The sequence below is a fragment of the Lutra lutra genome, chromosome 13, assembly GCF_902655055.1.
Source record: "Lutra lutra chromosome 13, mLutLut1.2, whole genome shotgun sequence".
Classification (NCBI taxonomy): domain Eukaryota; kingdom Metazoa; phylum Chordata; class Mammalia; order Carnivora; family Mustelidae; genus Lutra; species Lutra lutra.
Genome location: NC_062290.1, coordinates 49,684,201 through 49,699,360, shown reverse-complemented (window position 1 = coordinate 49,699,360; position 15,160 = coordinate 49,684,201).

Sequence of the window (15,160 nt, the reverse complement as noted above, 5' to 3'; positions counted from 1 at the left end):
ACATTTTGGGCCAGATAATCCTTTATTGTGAAGGATAGTCCTGTGCACTATAGGATGTTTAATTTAACATCTTCAGCCTCTACCCACTAGATACCAATAGCTCTCCTCTCCCGACCCCAAGTTAGGACAACCAAAAATGTCTCAAATCATTGCAAATGTCCCTTAGGTGGCAAAATTACTCCCAGTCGAGAAGAATCACTGTTGATACCCACAGTTTTCCAAACACATCTTTTTTTTTTTTTTTTAAGTTTTTGCTTAAATTCCAGTTAGTTAACATCCAGTGTAATATTCATTTCAGGTGCACAGTTTACCAATTCAACACTTACATACGATATCCTGTACTCATCACAAGTGCACTCCTTAATCCTCATCATCTATTCAACCCATGCCCCACCCACTTCCCTTCTTGTAACCATCGGTTTGTTCTCTATAGTTAAGAGTCTGTTTCTTGGTTTGCCTCTCTCTTTTCCCCCTATGATCATTTGTTTTGTTTCTTAAATTCCACATATGAGTGAAACCATATGGTATTTGTCTTTCTTTGAGTGACTTATTTCACTTAGCAGTATGCTCTCTAGATTCATCCATGTTGTTGCAAATGGCAAGATTTCATTCTCTTTTATGGCCAGGTAATATTCCAGTGTATAAATACATAAACCACATCCTCTTTAACCATTCGTCAGTTGATGAACATTTGGATTCTTTCCATAATTTAGCTTTTGTTGATAATGCTGCAATAAACACTGGGGTATATGTAATGTATCCCTTCGAATATTTTTGTATTCGCTGGGTAAATACCTAGTAGTGCAATTGCTGGATCATAGGGTAGTTCAATTTTTTTAACTTTTTGAGGAACCACCATACTATTTTCCACAGTGGCTGTACTAGTTTGTAATTCCATCAACACTGAAAGAGGGTTTCCCATTTCTTCATATCCTCACAAACACCTGTTGTTACTTGTGTTATTAATTTTAGCCATTCTGACGAGTATGAGATGATATCTCATTGCAGTTTTGATTTTTATTCCTCTGATGATGAGTGATGTTGAGCATTTTTTCATGTGTCTGTTAGCCATTTGTATGTCTTCTTTGGAGAAATGTCTGCTCGTGCCTTCTGTCCATATCTTAACTGGATTATTTGGTTTTTGGGGTGTTGAGTTTGGTAAATTCTTTATAGATTTTGGATACTAATGCTTTACCAGATATTTCATTTGCAAATATCTTCTCCCAACCTGTAGGTTGCCTTTTATTCTTGTTGATTGCTTCCTTTGCTGTGCAGAAGTTATTTATCTTGACAAAAATCCCAATAGTTCTTGTTTGTTTTTTCCCTTGCCTCAGAAGACCTATCTAGTAAGAAGTTGCTACAGCCAATGTCAAAAAGATTACTGCTTGTGTTCTCCTCAAGAATTTTAATATTTCCTTGTCTCAAATGTAGGTCTTTAATTCATTTTGAATTTATTTTTGTATATAATATAAGGAAGTTATCCAGTTTCATTCTTCTGCACCTTGCTGTCCAGTTTCCCAATACCATTTGTTAAAGAGACTTCTTTACTGTTTGTCAAAAATTAATTGACAGCAGCTGGACAAGGAAAAGAAATAAAAGCACACAAACTGGCAAGAGAGAAGTCGAACTTTCACTGTTTGCAGAAGACATGATACTCTAAAGATAACCCGAAAAACTCCCCCCAAAAAATGTTAGAACTGATAAATGAATTCAGTAAAGTCACGGGATATAAAAATCAACATAGAGAAATCTATTGCATTTCCACACACCAAGAATGAAGCAAAGAAAGAGAATGTAAGAAAACAATCTTACTTACAATTACACTAAAAACCATAAGATACCTAGGAATAAACCTAACCAAAGAGCTAAAACACCTGTATCCTAAAAACTATAAAACCCTGATGCAAGGTACTGAAGATGATGCAAAGAAATAGAAAAACATTCCATACTCATGGATTGGAAGAACAAATATTGTTAAAATGTCTATATCACCCAAAGCAATCTACACGTTTAATGTAATCCTTATCAAAATAATACCAGAATTTGTCACAGTTAGAACAAACAATCCTAACATTTTTATGGAACCACAAGGGACCCCAAATAGCAAAAACAACCTTGAAAAAGGAAAGCAAATCTGGAGGCATCACAACTTTAGACTTTAAGTTATATTACAAAGCTAGAGTGATCAATACAGTATGGTACCAGCACAAAAACAGATATATAGATTAGTGGAACACAATAGAAAACCCAGAAATGAACCCACAATTACATGTTCAATTAATCTTTGACAGGAAGAATTTCTTACCCACCATTTGCCTCCCACATCATTTGGAATTGCCCTTTCTCTTCAACTGCTATCAGTTACCACCACTAATGGCTACTAAAGATAGGAATCCTGGCTGGTGATCCCCAGACTTTCTTATTAGCTGTAAATTGAGTCACAAATTTGGAGAGTAGGACATGAGTTGCCCAACTTCTTGTAAGTACATGATTAAAGAAAAATATACTATATCTTCTACCTTCTACACACCCACTTAGTTATGGCTTAAGTCTAGATAATAATATCCACACTCTACACACACACACACACACACACACACACACACACACACACACAATGGAATACTATGCAGCCATCAAAAAACCCTGAAATCTTGCCATTTGCAATGACATGGGTGGAACTAGAGGGTATTATGCTAAGTGAAATGTCAATCAGAGAATCAAAATTATCATATTATCTCTGATATGAGGAATTTGAGAAGCAGGGTGGGGGTTCATGGGGGGAAGGGAGGGGAAAATGAAACAAGATGGGACCAGGGAGGGAGACAAACCATAAGAAACTCTTAATCTCAGGAAACAAACTGAGGGCTGCTCAGGAGCAGAGGAGGAGGGATAGGGTGGCTGGGTGATGGACATTGGGGAGGGTATGTGCTATGTGAGTGCTGTGAATTGTGTAATACTGATGATTCACAAACCTGTATCCCTGAAACAAATAATATATTATATGTTAATAAAATAATGATGATGATGATGATGATGATATCCACACCAATAATCCATAATCACTCTTTTCTGGATTATCCATTCTTTATTAATATAGGATATAAGATGTTAATATGCCAGTTCCTTTTTTATAGTTTTAAATCCAGCATGAGTGAGTTAAGCCTATAGTTCTCTCCACTTGTATTTTTCATTGTACGCTAAATCGGGACAAATGAAAAACGCCCAAAATTCTGCTTGGACACGTCATGGTTTGTATATGGCAGAATGCATTCTAAATACATAGAAAGCATTTTTTTTTTCTCTCTACAAAAAAGAAAAAAAATTCCTGAGAAAGCAGACTCAGAAATAGCACACTAGAACTATTAGTCTGAAATGAAAGTATTAGCAGTGGTATTCCATTCAGGATGAATTGAAGGCTTCCATTCTGAACAATCAAACTGCTTGGAGCTTTGAAAAAGTGGCTTTTAGAGTCCTAACTTCTTAAGATTTTAAAAACCATAGAGGCCAGTCTCAGCCAAGGTGCCCCAGTCCATGTGTGTTTCAGTAGGAACATCAGTTAAGCTTCACTCAAAGTATTTATAGACTCTTTAGGCATACTGTGCAGGCAGCAAACAAAAATTTTAGGGTTTCAACCACTGTATAAATACCTTTGTTTCTGATCAGTAGGAAACATGAAAAAAAAATCCAATGAAGAAAAGAAAGACACTGAGTTTTTTAAAATGTTATAGAGGATTGGCTTATATGTTTTTTAAAACATAAAATGTGAATATTTATCCTTATAACTGGTTGATCAACAATTCTAAGTGCAACTTTATTTTGGTTATTTTACCCATAAATTTCTAATTATTTACATCTACAAGGGCTTTGAATTCTATGCTTTTAATATACTTACAGCGCTTAGAAGAGAATAATATATGTGAAACTGAAGTTACTAGCAAAGTAGAATAGTTAATCATAGTGGATAAATATATAAGCCTTATTATTATATCTTTTAAGCTGTATTATTTTGTTCATGACCCAACTTTTTCATTTATAGTGGTTTAAAACTCCTGTTTAAAAGGAGTTAGGTAGACAGATAGGTAAATAGATAGACAGATAGATAGATAGACTTGAAATCTTAGAATTTCCAGGACACATGTTTTCCACCATGCTATTTGCTCTAATAAAAGGATATTGAAATCAAGGAAATTGTTTTGACCCATAGCCAAAAAAAATCATGAACAGTTATTTCAGCAGATGATTTTTTTTAAAAAAGATGATCCACTAATTTGTAGAGAGTATAAAAGCTGTGACTTTCATCTTTACGATAAGTAAAAGTTGAACTCTTACTGAAACTGAAAACAAATGAATGATAGACAAGAAATGAGATAAAATTGGAAATACTCTTCTGTAACTTGCTGGCATCACCCATGAAGTGACTTGGTCTTATTTGACAGTGGACTTAGATTAGTTAAAAATGTACTTTCAGGGTGCCTGGGTGGCTCAGTGGGTTAAGCCTCTGCTTTCGGCTCGGGTCATGATCTCAGGGTCCTGGGATCGAGCCCCGCATTGGGCTCTCTGCTCAGCGGTGAGCCTGCTTCCCCCCTCTCTGCCTGCCTTTCTGCCTACTTGTGATCTCTCTCTCTCTGTCAAATGAATGAATAAAATCTTAAAAAAAAAATGTACTTTCAGAGTCATCACTAATTTTTTTTTTAAAGGAACTATAATTGATATGCAAAGACAGGAGATAAAATGGAATAACATAAAATAAGAGAAGGCATAAAAAAGGGGGAAATAAAAGAAGTAAGAAAAAATGTAATAAAGAAAAAATAGTTTCAAATATAAGATATATTACCTCACTATATGAATAATCACTTTAAATTTGAATGGTCTAAATATACCGATTAAATGACAGAGATTGTCAGAGTGCTTAGAAATAAAAAACAAGATTCAGTATGTTGTGTACAAGAAACTCACTTTAAATATAGACTCAGAAAAGTTGAAAGTAATGGGATGGAGGAAGGTATAGCATGCTAGCATGCAATGAAAGAAAGCTATAACTATAATTATAGACAAAGCACACTTTAAAACAAGAAAAATTATCAAGGGTCTTTTAAAGAATAGCATTGTGTATGATTAAGGGGGCGATTATCTAGAAAACATAGTAATCCTTAATGTGTATGCATCCAGTGGTACAGCATTAAAGTACAGGAGGCAAAAATGAAAGAACTTTAATGTGAAATGGACAATTTGACCATTATTAGTCATAACTTCAACACATCTCTTTCAAATCATTGATAAATCGTGCAGGCAGAAAATCAGTAAGAACATAATTGGACCTGAATAGCACTACCTGGCAGTTTGATCTAATTGCTATTTACAGATTAGCCCACCCAAAAACAGCAGGATACACATTCTTTTCACACTGAGCATTCAACAATATAGACCACATTCTGGGCCATAAAACACACCCTATTAACTTTAAAAGAATAGAATTCATACAAGGTATGTTCACAGACCATCATGGCATTTAACTATAAATCAGAAAGAAAGGCAAAAGTTCCAAAATGTTTGGGAAGTAAATAGCATACTTCTAATGGTCAAAGAAGAAATCTCAAGAGAATTTTATTTTAATTGAACTAAGAGAAAATAAAAATATAACTTATCAAGGGGCACCAGAGTGGCTCAGTCAGTTATGTGTCCAACTCTTGATCTAAACTCGGGTCTTGATCTTAGGGTCATGAGTTCAAGCCCCACATTGGGCTCCATCATGGAGCCTACTTTAAAAAATTACAATTCATGAAAATTTATGTAATACAATTAAAGTAGTGCTCAGAGGGACATTTATAGCATTAAATGCATGTATTGAAAAAAAGAATGACCTAAAAACAATAATCTAAATTTCCATCTTAGGAAACTAGAGAAAGTAGAGTGATTTACACCTTAAGGTAGTAGGGGGAAATAATAAAAAGTAGAGCATAAATCAATGAAAAAAAACAAATTTTTAAAGATTTTATTTATTTATTTGACACGGAGAGAAAGATCAGAAGTAGGCAGAGAGGCAGGCAGAGAGAGAGGGGGAAATAGGCTCCCCGCTGAGCAGAGAGCCCGATGCAGGGCTTGATCTCAGGACCCCAAGACCATGAAGTGGGCCAAAGGCAGAGGCTCAACCCCTGAACCACCCAGGTGCCCCCCCCCAAAAAAAATGCTTTAAGTCAATAAAACCAAAAGCCTGCTATTTGGAAAATAGTAATAAAACTGATAAGCCTCTATATCGGACAACAAGTTAAAAAGGAGAGAAGACATGAATTATCAACATCATAAATTAAAGAGATGTCATCAGTATTGATCACCTAGACACTAAAAAGATAATAAAGAAGCCCTTTAAACACTATAGCCATGAATTAGAAATGAACCAATTCAAAGACACAATCTACCAAAAGACATATGAAGATAACTAGATAATCAGCATGAACCTATTAGTTTAAAAGAATTAAACCAGTAGTTAATAAATTTCTGTAAGGAAAGGACCAGGCCAGATGAATTTTACCAAATAATTAAGTAAGAAATTATGTCCATTCTTCACAAACTCTTCCAGAAAATAGAAGCAGAAGGAATACTACCTAACTCATTCTATGGGTTAATTTACTCTAGCCACATTGGCATCTTTGGTCTTACTTAAATAAACTTGGCACACTTCTACCTCAGGGTCTTTACAATTTCTCTCCCATATACCTGGACATTCTACCTCAAAATGTCCATATGGTCTATTTCTTTATTTCCTTGAAGTTTTTATTCTATGGGATCTGACTATATTTAAAATAGCAATAACCTTGCACCTTAACCACACTATTTATTTCCTTTCTTTGCTTTTTTTTTTTTTCTTTTCCTCACCACTTAGCTCTATCTGGCCTATTATATATTTTACCAGACACCAGTTTTCTGTCTCCTCTCATGGGACAGTCCATAAGGATACAAGTTCTGACATATTTTGTTCACTGTTGCATCTTCGGTAGAATATTCAATATTCAATAGAATCATAATAATATTTGCTGAAAATATAACCATAATTATTGTGTAAATGAATGGCTGAATTGTGCAAAATAACATTGGACTTTTTTCCTAAGCCTGATTTACATTGTAAAGAGTAACTCAAGAGCTACAGACAACTTTTTTTTAGAACTCTTCCTATAACAAAATTAATTATAGGTTTTCTCCTAAATTAATAAAAGATGTGAATGTCCGTGTGTCTTTTGAAGAAAGTATGTAGTTCATCATCAATCTTATTATAACTTTTTTAAATTTAAACCATATATATTCCATTTAATTATATACTTTCTTTATATTTAATATTACCTTATATTGTTATTTAATTTTAAATATTTTATAATGGGCTAATAAATGTGATGCTATATATAAATCTTAGCACAGGGGTTCCAGGCACATAATAATTTCTCAATAAATTTAGCTCTTTAAGTTTGTCCTCAGGGAACATGTGCCTGCTATTTGTATAAACAGTCACCAGATGGCACTCTGGTTCACTTTGGTGAAGACAATTCATGTATTTCTTTTCCTGGAGATTATTCAGAAAATTAAGTCTTAGCCATCACCTTTTACTAGTGAACTCTTTAGTATTAAACACCAAACATTAAAATTGACACAGCTAACCCTTTATATATACTAGAAACAGAAATCCATGACTATCATCACCATCTCAAATGGACATACAAAGATCCTACATTGTTTAACTCTGAAATAGTCTATTTTTATATTTTATATATTTTAAATATTATTTAAGGTCCCTAATTCAGTGAATTTTTCTATCTCTCATTCTGCAAACCAAATATCTGGAAATCATACTTGACGCCTCTATTCCTATTATCCACAAGTTTGGTTTTATCACCAAATTCTGTTAACTTTATTGGCTAAATATTTCTCAAACCCATCCATTTCTTGTCCCTCTCTATTGCTTCTGCCATAACAAACTAAAATCAACTCTTCACTGAACTAAACCTGATCATATTAGATGCCTGCCTTCCCTTGAATACCATTGCTCTTATAATAGAGATGAAAATCTCAACATGTCAGTCAAGACCCTCCATGCTTAACTCCCACTCTTTCCCAGCTCTCGTTGTCCAGGTGCACTGGTATACTGTACCATGCTCCCTTCTTATATCCTAGTGTATCTGGCATGCTTTTCCTCTCACTTAAATGTCTCATGCTCAACCACACCCACCTTTTCACCTGCTTAATATTCTTTCTAAACATTAAATGGTCAGATAGAAAAGTAAATCGTACTTCTTTATAGAAGAATTCCCAATCTTTTGTGCCACTGATTCTACTGTTATTTGCTATCATAGGACTATCTTCCATTTTTCCATTTACACTAGTTTATAGTTTTAATTAATTTTGTGGGTGTTTAGTTATAGTCTTTCTCTTTCTTAATCATCTATGAGTTCCTTAAAACAGAGATTACGCCTGATTTTGCTGTTATTTAACCCTAGCCTCTGTTTGGTACCTGGAACATTGAAGGCATTCAATATATATATATATATATGTCAGGTGAATGAATGAAAAAAAAAAAAAAACTTCCTTTTTTTTTTTTTTTTTAATTTAAATCCCAGTATACTTAACATATTAGTTTTGGGCATACAGTACAGAGATTCAACAATTCCATGCAGAAAACTTCTTTGTTGACTGCCATTAATGTGATTCCTCTCCAACAATTCCTAGTCTCTCTCTGACCCATATTTCCAGTTCCTGGAAGAGAAAATCTGACTATCCCTGCTTGGATCATATCCAACCCTGGATGAACAAACTATGGCCAGAAGTTTAAGGTTAAGAGTAGAAATGTAATCATTACAGGTTCATATATTTTTTCCCAGAAAAGGGGAGATTACTTTGAGCCAACAGCTCACTGAAGAAGTACCTACTACAAATCCCTACCTCACTAAACTGTTACAGGGAGTAAACTAGATGTCATACCTATAGTATTCTGCACAGTGTGAAGTATTTGTTAGACAATTCAAAGACTTGTTTTTGTTTTCAGTTACGTTTACAAGTATTTTACATACACATACATGAAGATTAGAAGTCTGCCCTCAAATATTTCAACATAGATTTTTTTCTCTGATCTGGCATCTTCAAACAGGCAAATGACTTATACCATGTATCCAAAATACTTAATTATCTGGCATGGTGACCATTTGTTAACAATCATATATTGAAAACCAATTATCCACAAAGCACTAATTTCATAATAAATAGTGGATAAGTAAACCCCACACCCAAGGAACTCATAACCAGAGTGGTAAAAGATAAGCAATCAGGATGAAATAAAAGGTCTTACAAGAGAGCTGTGCACCAAATACCACAGAGGTACAAAGTGGGAACTACTCAATAAAATACAGACAAGCAGATTCTTCCAAGGGTATTTAAAGGTATACATGAAACATTCTCCTGCATAAATTGCTTTTGGGTGTTCTGTTTCTTCATAGGACAAATGTAGGGGATATTCTCTTTACATTCAAAAAGTCTTATGTAGGTCTATCATTCATAAATGCCAGGCATCTTATAGTCATAGAAAACCTAGACCCCCATGTACATCTCCCTCTTTCCTACAAAAACCCATTTTCCTATGATCTAATGGTGAAAAGGCTTCCTTGCTGGTTTAAATCTTATAAAAATTAGAAATAGAAGGGCACCTGGGTGGCTCCATCATTTAAGTATCTGCCTTCGGCTCAAGTCATGATCCCAGGACCGTGGGATCTCCCTTAACCCCATTCCCACTCCTCCTGCTTGTGCTCTCTCTCTCTCAAAATAAATAAATAAATAAATAAATAAATAAATAAATAAATAAATAAATATCTTTTTAGAAAAATTAGACATAGAAGGCAGATACTAACAAATGGAGACTATACAGTCCGTTTCATGACCTTCAAGAATCCACTCTCTCCTTAAATTCCTTGACTCCTCAGATTTCACAATGATATTGAATTTTTTCTCAAGGTGATCAATATTCCAGTTTACTCAGTTTAAAAGAATCAAGCTAACAAAGTAGTTCAAATACTGACTTAAAAGCAATGGTAAACTGCTATTTAACATAGTACTAGAAGTCCTAGCCTCAGCAATCAGACAACAAAAAGAAATTAAAGGCATCCAAATTGGCAAAGAAGAAGTCAAACTATCACTCTTTGCAGATTATATGATACTATATGTGGAAAATCAAAAAGGACTCCACTCCAAATCTGCTAAAACTTGTACAGGAATTCAGTAAGTGTCAGGATATAAAGTCAATGCACAGATATCAGTTGCATTTCTTTACACTAACAACAAGACAGAAGAAAGAGAAATTAAGGAGTCAATCCCCATTTACAATTGCCCCCAAAACCATAAGATACCTAGGAATAAACCTAACCAAAGAGGCAAAGAATCTATACTCAGAAAACTATAAAGTACTCATGAAAGAAATTGAGGAAGACATAAAGAAATGGAAAAATGTTCTATAATCATGGATTGGAAGAACAAATATTGTGAAAATGTCTATTCTACCTAAAGCAATCTACACATTTAATGTAATCCCTATCAAAATCTCATCCATTTTTTTCAAAGAAATGGAACAAATAATCCTAACATTTATGTGGAACCTGAAAAGACCTCGAATAGCCAAAGGAATATTGAAAAAGAAAGCCAAAGTTCATGGCATCACAATTCCAGTCTTCAAGCTCTATTATAAAGCTGTCATCATCAAGATGCACAAAAACAAACACATAGATCAATGGAACAGAATAGAGAGCCCAGAAATAGACCTTCAACGCTATGGTCAACTAATCTTCAACAAAGCAGGAAGGAATGTCCAATGGAAAAAAGACAGCCTCTTCAACAAATGGTGCTGGGAAAATTGGACAGCCACATGCAGAAAAATGAAATTGGACTATTTCCTTACACCACACATGAAAATAGACTCAAAATGGATGAAGTACCTCAATGTGAGAAAGGAATCCATCAAAATTCTTGAGGAGAACACAGGCAGCAACCTCTTTGACCTCAACCACCGCAACTTCTTCCTAGGAACATCACCAAAGGCAACAGAAGCAAGGGCAAAAATGAACTATTGGGTTTTCATCAAGATCAAAAGCTTTTGCACAACAAAGGAAACAGTTAACAAAACCAAAAGACCACTGACAGAATGGGAGAAGATATTTGCAAATGACATATCAGATAAAGGGCTAGTGTCCAAAATCTATAAAGAACTTAGCAAACTCAACACCCAAAGAACAAATAATCCAATGAAGAAATGGGCAGAGGACATGAACAGACATTTCTGCAAAGAAGACATCCAGATGGCCAACAGACACATGAAAAAATGCTCCACATCACTCAGCATCAGGGAAATACAAATCAAAACCACAATGAGGTACCACCTCACACCAGTCAGAATGGCTAAAATTAATAAGTCAAGAAATGACAGATGCTGGCAAGGATGCGGAGAGAGGGGAACCCTCCTACACTGTTGGCGGGAATGCAAGCTGGTGCAACCACTCTGGAAAACAGTGTGGAGGTTCCTCAAAAAACTGAAAATAGAGCTACCATATGACCCAGTGATTGCACTATTGGGTATATATCCTAAAGATACAAATGTGGTGCTCCGAGGGGGCATGTGCACCGGAATGTTTAAAGCAGCAATGTCCACAATAGCCAAACTATGGAAAGAACCCAGATGGCCATCAACAGATGAATGGGTAAAGAAGAGGTGGTATATATATACAATGGAATACTATGTAGCCATCAAAAGAAATGAAATCTTGCCATTTGCAATAATGTGGATGGAACTAGAGGGTATTATGCTTAGTGAAATAAGTCAGTTGGAGAAAGACAACTATCATATGATCTCCCTGATATGAGGAAGTGGAGATGCAATGTGGGGGGTTTAGGTGGTAGGAAAAGAAAAAAATGAAAGAAGATGGGATCAGGAGTGAGACAAACCATAAAAGACTCAATCTCAAAAAACAGACTGAGGGTTGCTGGGGGGAGGGGGAAGGGGAGAGGGTGATGGGGATATGGACATTGGGGAGGGTGTGTGCTATGATGAGTGCTGTGAAATGTGTAAACCTGGCAATTCACAGACCTGTACCCCTGGGGATAAAAATACATTATATGTTTATTAAAAAATTTAAAAATTAAAAAAAACTATGATCAGTTGTTAAATGGGTAAAAAGTTTAAATTTTTAATATGTAATTAATATTATTAAATGTTATTTGTGGAATAAACTTGATATAAACTAAAAAAAAGGCAATGGTGAAATCATGTGGCAGAAAAAGGATGTGAATTTCAGCAAGGTCTGGTTCTAAATCAGTGGACTGGACATAAAACATTTTAAGCACTTGCAGGATTTCTATGATTAGGCTTGTTTATTTCTCTTTTCCTTTGCAAATTTTGGGTAGATCTAAATCTTAGAAAATCTGTGGCTAATTCCACTGAGCAAGTACCCGCAACTCCTGGGCAATGGGTTGTCCTTCCAACTTTTAGTGAATTTAAATTCCCCCACATATTCTGAGTCATGTTAAATCATTTGAGAATCAGTGGTAAATGTTAGATAGCTGCTTCTGAGAAGCTAATACTATTTGTACCCATCCTCAAAACAAATTCTCTTTACTTTTATTATCTGCACTTCTCTATGTTTCTCCTCATCTTATACTTTTTGGTTAAACATTGCTTAAAGAGATTTTTCCCCAAGCAATCAATTCATTTTAGAATAAATTTGTCTTTCTTTGCTTTGTTAATCCATCACCCAAAAGTGGGAAAAATTACAGTGTATCTTTATTTAAGATTTTGTTTACAGTAAAAATGTACTAACTTCAAATAGTACAAAAAGAAAAACTCTCATCTTGTACAATATGTTACTAATAGAGATATGAAAAGCTCACAGTGAAAGTCAAACCCCAATAAATGAACATACTCTCCTCACATGATCAACTGCACACACTGTAGCTCAACCCTCTGACTGAATGCACATATGTTCAGAGCAAATGCTCATAAATTTGCATTCTTGCCTATTGCTCCATTGATCTGGCCTTCTAAATATGCTTGTCTTAAAGACAAAGCAACCCAACAATATTCAAAATCAGTAAGAAATAAATGAAGCATGGTCATATATCACTGGGAGAAGAAAAGATCTGATAGAATTAAAATAATGAAGTAGACTAACATGGGTACAGAGAAAGACCCAGAATAGCACATAAGACAAACTCTAATACCAAATGCACAAATGACACCAGTAATGGGAGTAAAGGAGATGTTCTGACAACTACATCTGTTACTAAAATAGATACCATGACAAATAAAAATAGCAAGAACAAGCCCTGTAATGGGATTAAGACAGAGCATAGGAACTAATGACTGAGGATAAAGACAAACGGGGTGACAATGGCAGGTAGTTTGACAAATGAAATGCTTGGATAAGCAAAATTCGGGAAACCAGACAGCTGAAAGACCCAAGACCAAGACTGAGACAAAACTGTCAGCAATACAGATAGCATCACACTGAGCCAGAAGACAGTGCTAAATTATAAATGTTAATGATAGATGGATTCAGCAAAGCCATAAGCAGAACAAAAGAAATGAAATGGAAAAACACCCTTGCTGCAGTGTTTGATATAGGTCTTCATTTAAGGAAGATATAATAGTCATGTTCTCTTCTGAAGGGGCCATCGTGGCAGCGTGCCATTTTGTGCCGCCAACTATATTCTACCATTGTTCTTTAGTTAGTAGGAAACAGTCACAGATCTTGAACTCAGCATTAAAATAGTCATCACAAATTAAGAAGAGAGAAGGAAGAAATGAGGAATAAAGAAAGAAAACAAAGGGCAAAAGGAGGAGATGAGGCTAAAATAAGAAGAGAAAAGGTAAAAGGAAAGGAACAAAGGTAGGAGAATTTTAAAATCAACTGTTCCAAGTACGCACAGAGCAACTACCTTGTGACAGATACTACACAAGGCAGTAGAGAGAATGTGGTGGAAAAAAGTTATCCTGGTTTCTGGACTCATGGAGCTTATAATGCGGCAGCAGAAAAAGACCTTAATCAAACAACCACACAAAGAAATGTAAAGTTGAAAGGCTGATAAGTGTCATGGAAGAGTGCATAACACTCTGAGTGCACAGAGCAGAGATTACAGGAGGTCAGGGACACCTGTTTTAAGGAATTGATCATGAAGCTGAGACGTAAAGGAGCAGAGGTTTGCGGGGGTAGGTGGAGAGCCTCCAGGCAGTGGAATGGCACATACAAAGGCCTTGTGGGGAAAAAGCTAGTGAGAGGGGAGGACCAAAAGAAGGAGGGGTCAGGGCTGACACGGAAACTGGGGGAATCTGGCATGCCTAACGAGGCTGGAGGATTTAGTTTTCATTCAGGCTTTTTCATCTTTATCATAAGAGCAGTAAAAGCCATTGGAAGTTTTAAGCATAAAACTAGCATGATCTCCATTTACTGAGTGGTTACCACACCAACCCTCACGGGCTGGCCCACTGTCCTCACGCATCTCTTCACTCCCTCACTTTCTCCATCTGCCACGGAAGCCTTCCCTCGCATCTGGCACGCCAGACTTCTTTTCACCTCAAGGTCTTTACTGTTGCAGTTCCCTCTGCCTGGGACTCTTTTTCTCAATGCCCACACGTCCCACCCCTCACATCCTCTCAGGTGTCTGCTCAAATGTTTTCTCAGACAAAACTTTCCTTAAAAAAACAAACTCAGGGACTGCTAACCCCACTCCTCTTTATCTTCTTAACCTGCTTTATCTAGTTTCACTATTCCTACCACTACCAGAAACTATATTTTAAATTTGTTAATTTGTAAAATTGATGAAACACGCATGTGCCTCCATACGTGCGCGCGCGCGTGCACACACACACACACACACACACAGAAAAACAGAATTTGGATCCAGGAAGGCAGGTACATGATAATACTCTGTGAGTACTGAATGAATGAAGAAACGATTCATAAAAGAATGAGTTCTAACTGTCACTTAGATTACAGGCACTCAAAAGACCTGTATTCTGGCCCTGGCACTTCTATTATCTGCATTCTCTTCACAACTTAATCCACACGAGAGCCTCCAATTTAGAAACAATTATAAATATGAATCACCTACTTACCTTTCCTACTTGCCTCAAAACACAAAA